At 41.9% G+C, this 13,259-nt stretch overlaps 1 protein-coding gene across 1 annotated transcript in view; it reads right to left on the reverse strand.

Annotated features, from left to right (window-relative positions):
* DCLRE1C (DNA cross-link repair 1C) overlaps positions 1-12,916 on the reverse strand; it is a 90,268-nt gene extending 77,352 nt beyond the window's left edge. Inside the window, exons 1-2 of the mRNA XM_042944949.1 lie at positions 12,900-12,916; positions 12,318-12,383 (exon numbers count right to left, since the gene is read on the reverse strand). The gene's annotated coding sequence lies outside the window, so the exon portion shown is untranslated. The remainder of the gene's footprint in view (positions 1-12,317; positions 12,384-12,899) is intronic.
* Between the last annotated feature and the right edge of the window lie 343 nt (positions 12,917-13,259).

A 13,259-nucleotide genomic window follows, 5' to 3' on the forward strand; every position in this document is an offset into this window, starting at 1 on the left:
CTATAACTCCCTGTATTCTTTACAGGGATTAAGGTCATTTTCATTGTTTTGCTATTAGTAACAATGCTTCTATGAACAGTCATACATGTCTTCTTACATACATGTGTAAAAAAGTCTACATTAAGGAGTGGAATTTGTGGAGGGTAGGGTATGAATGTCTTCAACTCTGTAAAATATTGCCAAATTGTTCTCCAAAGGGATGGCAAAGATTTACACTGCCAAAACAGTATATGAAAATCATTACTGCTCTATATCTTTGACAATATTGTTATTGTCCAATTTTGAGGGATTTTTTTTGCCCATCTGTGCATGTAATTATTCTGATTTTATTTTTGTCTAGTTTTATTGAGATGTAATTGACATGTAACATTGTGTAAGTTTAAGGTGAACAACATAATGGCTTATGTTGCAAAATGATTACTATACTAAGTTTAGTTAACATCTATCACCTCATACAGTTCTAATTTTTTTCTATAACAATTTTTAAGATCTACTCTCTTAGCAACTTTCAAATAAAGTATTCTTAACTACAGTCACCCTGCTGTACATTACATCCCCAGAAATTATTTATAGTAATCAAAACAGTATGGTATTGGCATAAAAACAACGGAACATAATCAAGGGCCCAGAAATAAGCTCATGCATATGTGGTCAACTAGTATTTGAAATATTTGACAAGGAGGCTAAGAACACTTAATGGAGAGAAGGCAGTCTCTTCAATAAATGGTGCTGGCAAAATTGGATATCCATGTGCATAAGAATCAAAGTAGACCGATCACTCACCAAAATTAACTGAAAATAGATGAAAGACTTAAATATAGGACCTGCAATCATAAATATCCTAGAAGAAGAGAGAAAGCCCCTAGACCTTGGTGTTGGTGATGATTTTTTTTTTTTATATGTGACACTCAAAGAATAACAGAAACATCAAACAAAAAAACTTCTGCACAACAAAGGAAACAATCAACAAAATGAAAAGGCAACCTACTGAATGGGATAAAATATTTGCAAACCAGACATCCAATAGGGGTTAATATCCAAACTATATAAGGAATTCATACAACTGAATAGTAAAAAACAAAACAAAGAACATTTAAAAAATCCAATTTCAAAAAAATAGGCAAAAGCAAAAAAAAAAAAAAAAATCAAATTTAAAAATGGGCAGAGAACCCGAACAGACATTTTTCCAAAGAAGACATCCAGATGGCAAACAGACACATGAAAAGATACTCAACATGACTCATCAAGGGAATGCAAATCAGAACCAAAATAAGATATCATTTCACACCTGTCAGAGCAGTTATTATCAAAAGACAAGAAATAACAAGTGTTGGTGAGGATGTGGAGAAAAGGAGACCCTTTTTATCCCATTTCTTTCCAGTATCCTGTCAGCTTTTTGCAACTATTTATATATTTCTGTTCAGAATTTTAAATTTATGAGTTATGGCATTCTCACATTTCTACAATTTGTTTGATTAAACCTAATTCATGTTGGAGTGTTTGTATTAAGTTTTCTTCGGCTTTGTAGGTGGGTTTTTTTTTTTTACATTTTATTTTATTCCTAAACACATGACATCTTTTTTCTTTCCAAGTTTTTATTTCAATTCCAGTTAAACATAGAGTGTAATATTGGTTTTAGGTATAGAACTTAGTAATTCAACACCTTCCATACAACACCTAGTGCTCATTACAACAAGCACCTTCCTTAATCCCCATCACCTATTTCACCCATCCCTGTACCCCCCTCCCCTCTGGTAACCATCAGTTTGTTCTCTATAGCTAACTGTCTCTTTCTTGGTTTGCCTCTCTTTCTCTTCACCCTATGTACATTTGTCTTGTTTCTTAAATTCCACAGATGAGTGAAATCATATGGTATTTGTCTTTCTCTGACTGACTTATTTCACTTAGCATTATACTCTCTAGCTCCATCCACGTCACTGCAGATGGCAAGATTTCATTCTTTTTTATGGCCGAGTAATATTCCATTGTGTGTGTGTGTACCACATCTCCTTTACCCACCCAATGTCAGTGGACATTTGGGTTCTTTCCATAATTTGGCTATTGTTGATGATGCTTCTATAAACATTGGAGTGAATGTTTTTGTATCCTTTGGATAAATACCAAGTAGTACAATTGCTGGGTAATAGGGTAGTTCTATTTTTAACTTTTTGAGGAACCTCCACAGTGTTTTCCAGAGTGGATGTACCAGTTTGCATTCCCAGCAACAGTGTAAGAGGGTTCCCCTTTCTCCAGATCCTCACCAACACCTGTTGTTTTTTGTTGTCAATTTTAGCCATTTTGACTGGTGCGAGGTGATACCCTATTGTAGTTTTGATTTGTATTTCCCTGCTGAATGATGTTGAGCAACTTTTCACGTGGTTAGCCATCTGTATGTCTTCTTTGGAAAAATGTCTATCCATGTCTTCTGCCAATTTTTTAACTAGATTATTTGTTTTTTGGGTGTTGAATTTTATAAACTCTATGTATTTTGGATACTAACCCTTTATCAGATATGTCATTTGCAAATATTTTCTCCCATTCTGAAGGTTGCCTTTTAGTTTGGCTGATTGTTTTCTTCACTGTGTAGAGGCTTTTTATTTTGATGAAATCCCAGTAGTTTATTTCTGCTTTTGCTTCCCTTGCATCAGGAGAGGCATCTAGAAGAATGTTGGTAGGGGGAGGAGCCAAAATGGCAGAGTAGCATGGAAGTTTTCTTCTTCTCTTGTCCCTGAAATGCAGCTAGACCAATATGAAACTATCTTGTATACTTAGAAAATTGATCAGAGGATTAACACAATTTGCATAACTTGAGCCACAGAACTCAGCAGGTATGCGGCACAGACAGGTGACCTGGGGAAGAGAGAAGCCGTGGAGGGTAGGGAGCAGTTTTTGCTTATGGAGAGAGGATGGAGACAGCAGGGAGAGTACAGGAAAACTACTACCCTTGAAAGCAGCTGGAGAGAAAGAATGAGATGCAAACACCCACAAGGGATGAATAAGAAAGAAAGAAAGAAAGAAAGAAAGAAAGAAAGAAAGAAAGAAAGAAAGAAGAAAGGAAAAGGTTTAAATACCATTAGGACTCTGTCAACAGGAGAGCGCAGAGTCAAACTCTGCAGCTCTATACCTGGCAGAGCTCTGGTGGGAAGGGTAAATCCCCAGGAGCAGACAGCGAGGTTCGAGGGGTCCTCAGGCCAAACAGGGAGAGGCAGTTCCCCTGTTGAGAGGACATTTGGTAGAGGCTGTGTGACCTCCCCACAGGCAAAGGTCCAAGCAGACCCTGGGGAACAGGGTTAAGAGAACAGAATATTAAGGGGCAGTGAAGCCTGGCACCAGATGTGTGTTGGGATTTACCATAATCTCTGAAATGCTGCTGCTACAAGATCACACAAACTCTTTCTGGAGCAGGCTGGCACCCAGCTGAAGTCTCTGGACATCTGCAGCCCCATCTGAGATAAAATTTGGGAGGGAGGTGCCACCTGGCAGGCTGATGGCTTAATTGAGGACAGTGTAGAAGTGCGGAATGGATGAAAGCTGGAGACAAAGGAGGGGTGCTTGATTGCCAGTGGCCAAGAGCACAAAGATCTGATGTTAGAGACTGGGTATCTTGGTGAGCCATTTTCACCTCTCCTGAGCATGTGCATACTTGTGTACATGGGCCACAACGATCCACCCCAGTAAATTAAGCAGCACACTACGCCCCACCCAATTATGCCAATTGCGCTCTAGAGGAACACCACAAGTCTCTCCGCCTGCTTGGTTTACGGACTATAAAGTGCTTCATAATCTGACTTCTAAGGGAAACTGGATGTAATTTCAGTCATATTTCATTCTGTTCATTGGTCCATCTATTCAATTTTTTTTCCTTTTATTTTTTTATTCTTGGATACAGAAAAGGAAAAGATTATTTTTATTTTCCGTTTTTATAAAAAAGATTTTTAATTTTTTCTACTATATTTTTTATTTTTTGCTAAGTCTTTTTATTCTATTTTATTTTCATCATTTCACTTTATTCTTTTTTATTGTATTCATTTTTTAAAATTTTACAACATTTTCCTACTTCTTTCCCCCTATTTTTCTTTTCTTTTCCTTTTTTCTCTATTCTACCAAGCTTCTTTCAACAACCAGACCAAAACACACCTAGGGTCTAGCATCCTTTGATTTTTTTTGTGTGTGTTGTTTTTAATTTTTTTTTTTTTTTTTTTTTTTTTTTTAACGTTTTATTTATTTTTGAGACAGAGAGAGACAGAGCATGAACGGGGGAGGGGCAGAGAGAGAGGGAGACACAGAATCGGAAACAGGCTCCAGGCTCCGAGCCATCAGCCCAGAGCCTGACGCGGGGCTCGAACTCACGGACCGCGAGATCGTGACCTGGCTGAAGTCGGCCGCTTAACCGACTGCGCCACCCAGGCGCCCCTTTAATTTTTTAATTAAAAATTTTTTATTTTATTAATTCTTTTTTTTCCTCCAAAATGATGAAATGAAGGAATTCACCCCAAAAGAAAGAACAGGAAGAAGTGACAGCCAGGGACTTAACACAGATACAAGCAAGATGTCTGAACCAGAATTTAGAATCACGATAATAAGAATACTAGCTGGGGCTGAAAATAGATTAGAATCCCTTTCTGCAGAGATAAAAGAAGTAAAAGCTAGTCAGGACGAAATTAAAAATACTATAACTGAGATGCAATCTCTAGAGCGATGCAGCAAATCAGCAAAATAGAGGACAAACTTATAGAGGATAACGAAGCAGGAAAAAAGGGAAACTAAGGCAAAAGAGCAAATATAAGAATTGGAGAACTCGGTCACTCATTAAAAAAGAATAACATCTGAATCATAGGGGTCCCAGAAGATGAAGAGAGAGAAAAAGGGATAGAAGATTTATGTGAATGAATCATAACTGAAAACTTTCCTAACCTGGGGAAAGACACAGACATCAAAATCCAGGAAACACAAAAACTCCCATTAGATTTAACAGAAACTGACCATCAACAAGGCATATCATAGTCGAATTCACAAAATACACAGACAAGGAAAGAATTATGAAAGCAGCAACAGAAAAAAAGTCCTTCACCTACAAGGGAAGACAGATCAGGTTCACAGCAGACCTGTCCACAGAAACTTGGCAGGCCAGAAAGGAGTGGCGGGTTAATTCAATATGCTGAGTTGGAAAAATATGCAGCCAAGAATTCTTTATCCAGCAAGGATGTCATTCAAAACAGGAGAGATCAAGAGTTTCCCAGACAAATAAAAACTAAAGGAGTTCATGACCACTAAACCAGCCCTGCAAGAAATTTTAAGGGGGACTCTCTGAGGGGAGAAAAGATGAAACAAAACAAAAAAGACCAAAAGCAACAAAGGCTAGAAAGGACCAGAGAACATCACCAGAAACTCCAACTCTACAGGCAACATAAGGCAATAAATTAATACCTTTAATATTAATGGATTGTCAATGGACTAAATGCTCCAATCAAAAGACATAGGGTAACAGAATGGATAAGAAAACAAGATCCAGCTATATGCTGTTTACAAGATATCCATTTTAGACCTAAAGACACCTTCAGATTGAAAGTAAGGGGGTGGAGAACCATCTATCATGCTAATGGCCACCAAAAGAAAACCACAGTAGCCATACTTATATCAGACAATCTAGGTTTTAAAATAAAGACTGTAACAAGAGACAAAGAAGGGCATTATATCATAATTAAGGGGTCTATTCACCAAGAAGACCTAACAATTGTAAACATTTATGTCCCCAACATGAAAGAACGCAAATATATAAATCAATTAATCACAAATGGAAAGAAACTCATTGAGACTAATACCAAAATAGTAGGGGACTTCAACAGCCCCTTACAACAATGAACTGATCATCTAAGCAGAAAATCAACAAGGAAACAATGGCTTTGAATGACACACTGGACCAGATGGACTTAACAGATATACTCAGAACATTCCATCCTAAAGCAGCAGAATATACACTCTTCTCCAGTGCACATGGAACATTCTCCAGAATAAATCACGTACTGGGACACAAATCAGCCCTCAACAAGTACAAAAAGATCAAGATCATATGCATATTTTCAGACCACAATGCTATGAAACTCGAAATCAACCACAAGAAAAAATTTGGAAAGACAACAAATACATGGAGACTAAAGATCATCCTAGTAAAGAATGAATGGGCTAATCAAGAAGTTAAAGAGGAAATTGAAAAGTACATGGAAGCCAATGAAAATGTTAACAACACAATCCAAAACCTCTGGGACACAGCAAAGGTGGTCATAAGAGGGAAGTATACACCAATCCAGGCCTTCCTAAAGAAGGAAGAAAGAAAAGGTCTCAGAAACACAACCTAACCTTACACCTTAAAGAGCTGGAAAAAAAAAAAGAGAAAATAAAACCCAAAACCAGCAGAAGAAGGTAAATAATAAAGATTAGGGCAGAAATCAATGCTATTGAAATTTAAAACAAACAAACAACAACAACAGTAGAACAGTTCAATGAAACCAGGAGCTGGTTCTTTGAAAGAATTAACAAAATTATTAACCCCCTAGCCAGTTTGATCAAAAAGAAAAAGGAAAGAACACAAATAAATAAAATCAAGAACAGGAGAGATCACAACCCAACACTGCAGAAATACAAACAATAATAAGAGAATATTATCAGCAATTATATGCCAATAAATTAGGCAATCTGTAAAAAATGGACAAACTCCTAGAAACATACAAACTACCAAAACTGAAACAAGAAGAAATAGAAAATTTGAACAGACCCTTAACCAGTAAAGAAATCAAATTATTAATCAAAAATCTCCCAAAAAAGAAGAGTCCAGGATTGGATGGCTTTCCGGGGGAATTCTACCAAACACTTAATTTTTTTTTCCTTAGTATTTATTTATTTCTTGAGAGACAGAGTGCAAGCAGGGGAGGCGCAGAGAGAGAGGGAGACACAGAATCTGAAGCGGGCTCCAGGCTCTGAGCTGTCAGCACAGAGCCTGACACGGGGCTTGAACCCACAAAGCGTGGGATCATGACCTGGGCGGAAGTCAGATGCCCAACAGACTGAGCCACCCAGGCGCTCAGAAGTCTACCAAACATTTACAGAAGTTAACACCAATTCTTTTGAAGCTGTTCCAAAAAATAGAAATGGAAGGAAAACTTCCAAACTCATTCTATGAAGCCATCATTACCTTGATTCGAAAACCAAAGAAGCCACTAAAAAGGAGAACTACAGACCAATTTCCCTGATGAAGACAAATGCAAAAATCCTCAACAAGATACTAGCCAACCAGATCCAGCAATACATTAAAAAAAAAAAAATTATTCACCACAACCAAGTAAGATTTATACCTGAATGCAGGGCTGATTCAATATCAAAACAATCAATGTGATACATCACATCAATAAAGGAAAGGACAAGAACCATATGATCCTCTCAATAGATGCAGAGAAAGCATTTGACAAAATACAGCATCTTTCTTGATAAAAACCCTCAAGAAAGTAGAGATAGAAGGATCATACCTCAAGATCATAAAAGCCATATATGAAAGACCCAGTGCTAATATTCTCAATGGAGAAAAACTGACAGTTTTCCCCCTAAGGTCAGGAACATGACAGCGATGTCTACTCTCACCACTGTTATTCAACACAGTATCGGAAGTCTTGGCCTCAGCAATCGGACAACACAAAGAAATAAAAGGCATCCAAATCGGCCAGGAGGAGGTGAAACTTTCACTCTTAGCAGATGACTTGATACTCTATATGGAAAATCCAAAAGATTCCACCAAAAAACTGCTAGGACTGATCCACGAATTCAGCAAAGTCGTAGGATCTAAAATCTATGCACAGAACTCAGCTGCATTCCTATATGCCAATAATGAAGCAACAGAAAGAGAAATCAAGGAATCGATCCCATTGACAATGGCAAATTGCAAAAGGTAGTTAGTCTGCTGCATTTTATGCTATTGCCTTTTTAAATGTTTAATAATTTTTAAGTTCGTATGTATTTTGAGAGAGAGAGAGAGAGAGAGAGATCAGGGGAGGGGCAAAGAGACAGAGAGGGAGAGAGGGAGAGGGGGGAGAGGGAGAAGGAGGGGGAGAGGGAGAGGGAGAGGGAGAGGGAGAGGGAGAGGGAGAGGGAGAGGGAGAGAATTCCAAGCAGTCTCCACACTGTTCAGCAGAGAGCCTGATGCAGGGCTCACATTCACGAACGGTGAGATCATGACCAGAGAGGAAATCAAGAGCTGGACACTCAACCGACTGACCCACGCGGGTTCCCCAGTAGGTACGGTCAAGTAAAAGATGACAAATGAAAAGTATCCATTATCCCAGATAATATCTGAAAAATTTGATTCTGTATTATTTCTTACATGATGAAGTCCTTTTTACATCTTTTCCTGGGTGTTTTTTGTTTTGTTTTGTTTTTTTTTGTCACTTCCTATTGCCGTGGACATCTTATACTGCTGTAAGAATACACCGCTTCGTGACTTGTTTTATCAATTTCCTTTTGTGGACATAAGAGTGACTCCTATCTTTTTCTGGTGTACGAACACCTCAATGAACATTTTGTAGAAAATGTAGCATATATCAGTCCTAGGTTTTTCGGGATATTTCCAGAATTTCGGCTTAACACATTGTTAAAGTTCTTGATACATATTTCCAAATTACCTGCAACTTACATCCCATTAGCAATGAATATGGCACTGGGTTTCCGTCCCCCCATCAGGAATTTTCAAAACATAACCTATCTCCTACAAAATGTAGCTAGACAATGCCTCCAGCAGGTCACCAACGTTGTGGTCATGGAAGTGCTTTAATGCTTTTGAAAAGCATCGAGGACCTCAGAGAGCTTTTGTTTACATGGGACCTATTTGTCAATATAGAAATTAAAACTCAGACATGTTAAAGACATTTAATTTATGGTAACATTAATACACCATTATATATAAATATCTTTTTATGTCAAAGACTATATTTTATGCCCAAAAATGTCGTGAGAAGAGCGGCACTGCTTTTCGGTTTTGCAAATCTGTTCAATGTATTACTAGAAGGCAGCTAGATTCTCATTTCTGCTTCTACATTCAAACGGTGACGAAATCCCAGGTCACACAGCCTCTGGAAAGCTCAACTATGCGCCCATAAGAGAATCAGCGTAAAATCGGCAAATAATATTTTAGTATTTTCCTGAAAATAGCTTTAACCACCTGACAAGGTCTCAGGAATCCTCAGGGGTTCCCCCGACCATACCACAAGAACTGCTGATACATACACTGTCAAAGACATAGTGATATTTCTAGCTTTAAGGGAGAAAACAAAAATTAACTTCCAGACATTGTGGAAGTCAGTACCAAATTTTCATCTGAATTATTTAGGATGTCTTTTTCTTTTTTTAAGAGGGAGAACGTGCGTGCATGGGAGAGAGGGGGAAGTGGGAGAGGGAGACGGAGAGAGGGGGAGAGAGAGGGGGAGAGGGAGACGGAGAGAGGGGGAGAGGGAGACGGAGAGAGGGGGAGAGGGAGAGAGAGAGAGGGGGAGAGGGAGACGGAGAGAGGGGGAGAGGGAGACGGAGAGAGGGGGAGAGGGAGACGGAGAGAGGGGGAGAGGGAGACGGAGAGAGGGGGAGAGGGAGACGGAGAGAGGGGGAGAGGGGGAGGAGGGAGGGAGGGAGGGAGGGAGGGAGGGAGAGAGAGAGAGAGAGAGAGAGAGAGAGAGAGAGAGAGAATATTAAGCAGGCTCCACGCCTGCTCAAGTTGACTTGAGGTTCGATCCCACAACTCTGGGATCATGACCTGAGCCAAAATCAAGAGTTGGACCACCAACCAACTGAACCACCCATTTTAGGCTGTCTTAAAAGACTTTTTATGCTGATATAACCCGCAAATAAATTAGTTCTTATTCAACTGATTTATACTTTTCTTTTGACTTCGTGATCATTACCCTGTGTGTGATACTTGTTCTGATCCACTTTCAGTGGATCATCCTGAGTTTTGCTAAAAGTTGTAACCGTGTTTTTCTTCCCCAAAGGTAGTATGGATCCTACGTTGCTTTTTTGACTGACCTAAGAGGAAAGAGAGAAGCTAGAATCAATGCATTTCTTTGAGTCAAGGCCAACTCCTCATGCAAGTTCTTTCATTTCCCTTGGATGAGGACAGTGGTGAGGAGAGAAATGGAACTAAAAATCAGGTCCTTATTTTCCTACCCAGTGAGTTTTGGTCAAGTGTGGGGATAACGACACGGATACTACTGGCTAATGAAAAGACCTTCAAATCTCCGTCAGTATAATGTCTCCTTTTCTCTGAAATGTTTCCTGGTCAGCGCCTGCCATGTCCCTGGTATCTCTGAGCTGATACTGACCCTGAGTGCGTTTTCTTTCATCCTGAGTTAGCTGGGAACTTGATCAACTTTCAGCAAAGTAACTGGATGGGAGCCAGGCTAGAATTCTGGCTCGCAAGGAGATGGTGACATCCACATTTCAGAAGTCTCGTGGCGTTTAAAGTGGGCTCCGCTGTTCCCGCTGCCCATCCTCCTCCCCTTCGCTCTCCCTTCCCCACCAGGAGAGAGGCCCACACTGCCCCCAGATCTGAGGCCCAGAGGGCCATTTTGGTGGCACAATGACACTGGAATTACTAGTCAACGTTTTTCTCCCTGCTTTTGCAAAGACCTAGTTCTCCCTGAAACTTGTAGATAAAGAAATCCGCTTTCAAACCGTAATGATTTAATGACTCTTCCCTTCCAGTAGTTTTCAGTTTCCGAACAAGCGTGTTATGGGAAATATCAGGCCTTCGCCGTTAACGTTTCAAGCCAAAGGCCCAGCCTCAGATTCCTCAGATAAAGAATTGTCAGAGGAACAAGACTGTCTCCTCACGGATCTTGGAGGCACTCTCAAGGATTTTACTGATGACGACTTCTGTAGCCGTGGTTTCCCAAACCGATGGCAGATAAGCCTGCTGTTAGTAATTGCACGTACGTAACTGAGACAAGTGTTTTTTTAAACATATGTAATTATCTACAAAAAAAAAATAGATTGGCAGTTCTTTGAGGCAGCTGATACAGGAAGAGAACATTCTAAGAGTTTCATTTCATCTCCCGTGGGGCCACCTGTCACATTTTTATTGGCTCGCAATGGAGCCCAGGCACAGAAATTCTAGCTAGAAAATATTTTTAAGTAAAAATATGCTCTATTCACGCTTTGTACATACAATTCCTGTGCCTAGGCGTCACTGAAAGCCAATCCATCAGTGGTTGAGCAATTATGTTTCATCACTTAACAAATATTGTTGAATAAATTAATGCCAGAGCATTCTCCTCTTCCGCAGAGAGGTCAACAGAAGCGGGTCCCTACATATCAAGGGTGGAGGTTGAACCAGGAGAGAGAAGTGGTTTGCCTTTCTGTGAGTTTTTTTTTTTTTTTTCTCAACGTTTTTTATTTATTTTTGGGACAGAGAGAGGCAGAGCATGAACGGGGGAGGGGCAGAGAGAGAGGGAGACACAGAATCGGAAACAGGCTCCAGGCTCCGAGCCATCAGCCCAGAGCCTGACGCGGGGCTCGAACTCACAGACCGCGAGATCGTGACCTGGCTGAAGTCGGACGCTTAACCGACTGCGCCACCCAGGCGCCCCTCTGTGAGTTTTGTTCCAGAGCTCACCTAGCTTCTTCCTAGAGAGTGGAGTTGGAACATTCCCCAATAACCCAAGCCTACGAATGGCTTTCCTGTTCTAACTTCCCCATGGCAGATACTGAGGGGCCAGCATGTGGCCCTTGGTCACCATTACGCATGGTCAGACTTTTCTCCTGTTTTTGCCTGGGGGTCGTCCCTTCCTTGTAAGTTCCTAGAAGGCACATGTTTGGCAGACGCGTCTTTTATTTTCTCCACAAAGCCTGGAACTGGGTGTAGGGCCACGGTGGCCAGTGCTTGGGACTAGAAGTTTAAACAGGCTGCTGAGAAACGAGGCAGGGACCTGCCGCACCTCGAGAACGGAGACCATCCCTCCCGTGCCTCCGTTCACCGCCCACCCCCACCTCGCATCTATCGCAGGGCCCACCACCCGCCTCCTGGGGGCTCCCAGGTGTATCCATCTCTCCATTTCCGCCGGGCCGGCTCCTCCCCGCTGTGATCCCCATGGGGGGAGGCTGTGTGTTGCTGGCTTAGCACAGAGTCAGAATCAAAGAAACCCCAGTGTGAGATCAACCCCCCAAAATGGAAAAGTGATCCTAATCACTGTGCACATTCAAAGAAATAACGTAAGCAGCCGCTGGGTGTTTACAATCAAGCCTTGCATAAATGCAAATTACGCCATCTGTATGTAGACTCCACTTACCGGGATCGAACCCTCCGCCTGCGGCTTTGGGAGCCTGGACACTCAGACTGGGGAGCGGTGTCTCACCTGTCGGGAAAGGGAGAAGAGTAATCCAGGTGTTGTGGTGGGGATTAAACGAGGTCGCGCTTCGCTGACAGTTTGGCACGAAACCACAAGCAATTTTTAACCACAACAAAGAGATTCACTACCGAAGGCCCTTGGGAGTTTGTTAGATTAACATTTCCCAAGCAGAGCCCCAGCTGCGGGGTGGCGAGCCTCGGTTCAACAAGAGACCGCCAGAGAAATTAAAACGGAGGAGTTTACTACCGAGGGCCCCGGAGGAGCCCCACAGCCCGCCTAGGGGCGCCACGCTGGGGTCAAGGCCAGGTGCAGGCAGAGGGAGCGGCGGGACCGGACGCACAGCGCACGCCTCTGTTGGGCTGTGCGGGTGCAGTGCTTCCGCTAAGGCCTGAGTGGTCAACTCAAACAAAAAAGCGGGTTTGGGTCAGCTTCACCCGGGTCTCACCTGAGGGGTGCAGGAGGGAAGGTTCGGGGAGGCAGGAGGGACGCAAGGGCTGGTGGGGGAGTGCTATGGGATCTTACCTTCGCCGGCCACGGCCAGCGCATGCGCTCACGCGCTCACCGGAGGGCTGGCGTCTGTCCAAGGGCCTGCGGACGCCACAGGGTGGATGCCGTCGCAACAATGTTGTAGAGGAGCTTAGCTAAACTCTCCACAGCTCTCCAACCTCCCAAAGCCAAAAGCAAAAGATAAATCACTCTCTGGCATAGTTCACCCAGGAAGTATAAAAATCCTCCTTAACGTTCTCACCGGCTCCCCAGTGAATCAAATCGCAATAGCTGTGCACAAGTGTCGGCTACCTCCCTGCAAATCACAGTCGTGCCCCAGACCCGCTCCCGCTCCTTCCCACTTCTCAGTCTCCCCTGCCCGCTCTCAGCCTTTTC

This window comes from Panthera leo, chromosome B4 (genome assembly GCF_018350215.1).
Source record: "Panthera leo isolate Ple1 chromosome B4, P.leo_Ple1_pat1.1, whole genome shotgun sequence".
NCBI lineage: Eukaryota > Metazoa > Chordata > Mammalia > Carnivora > Felidae > Panthera > Panthera leo.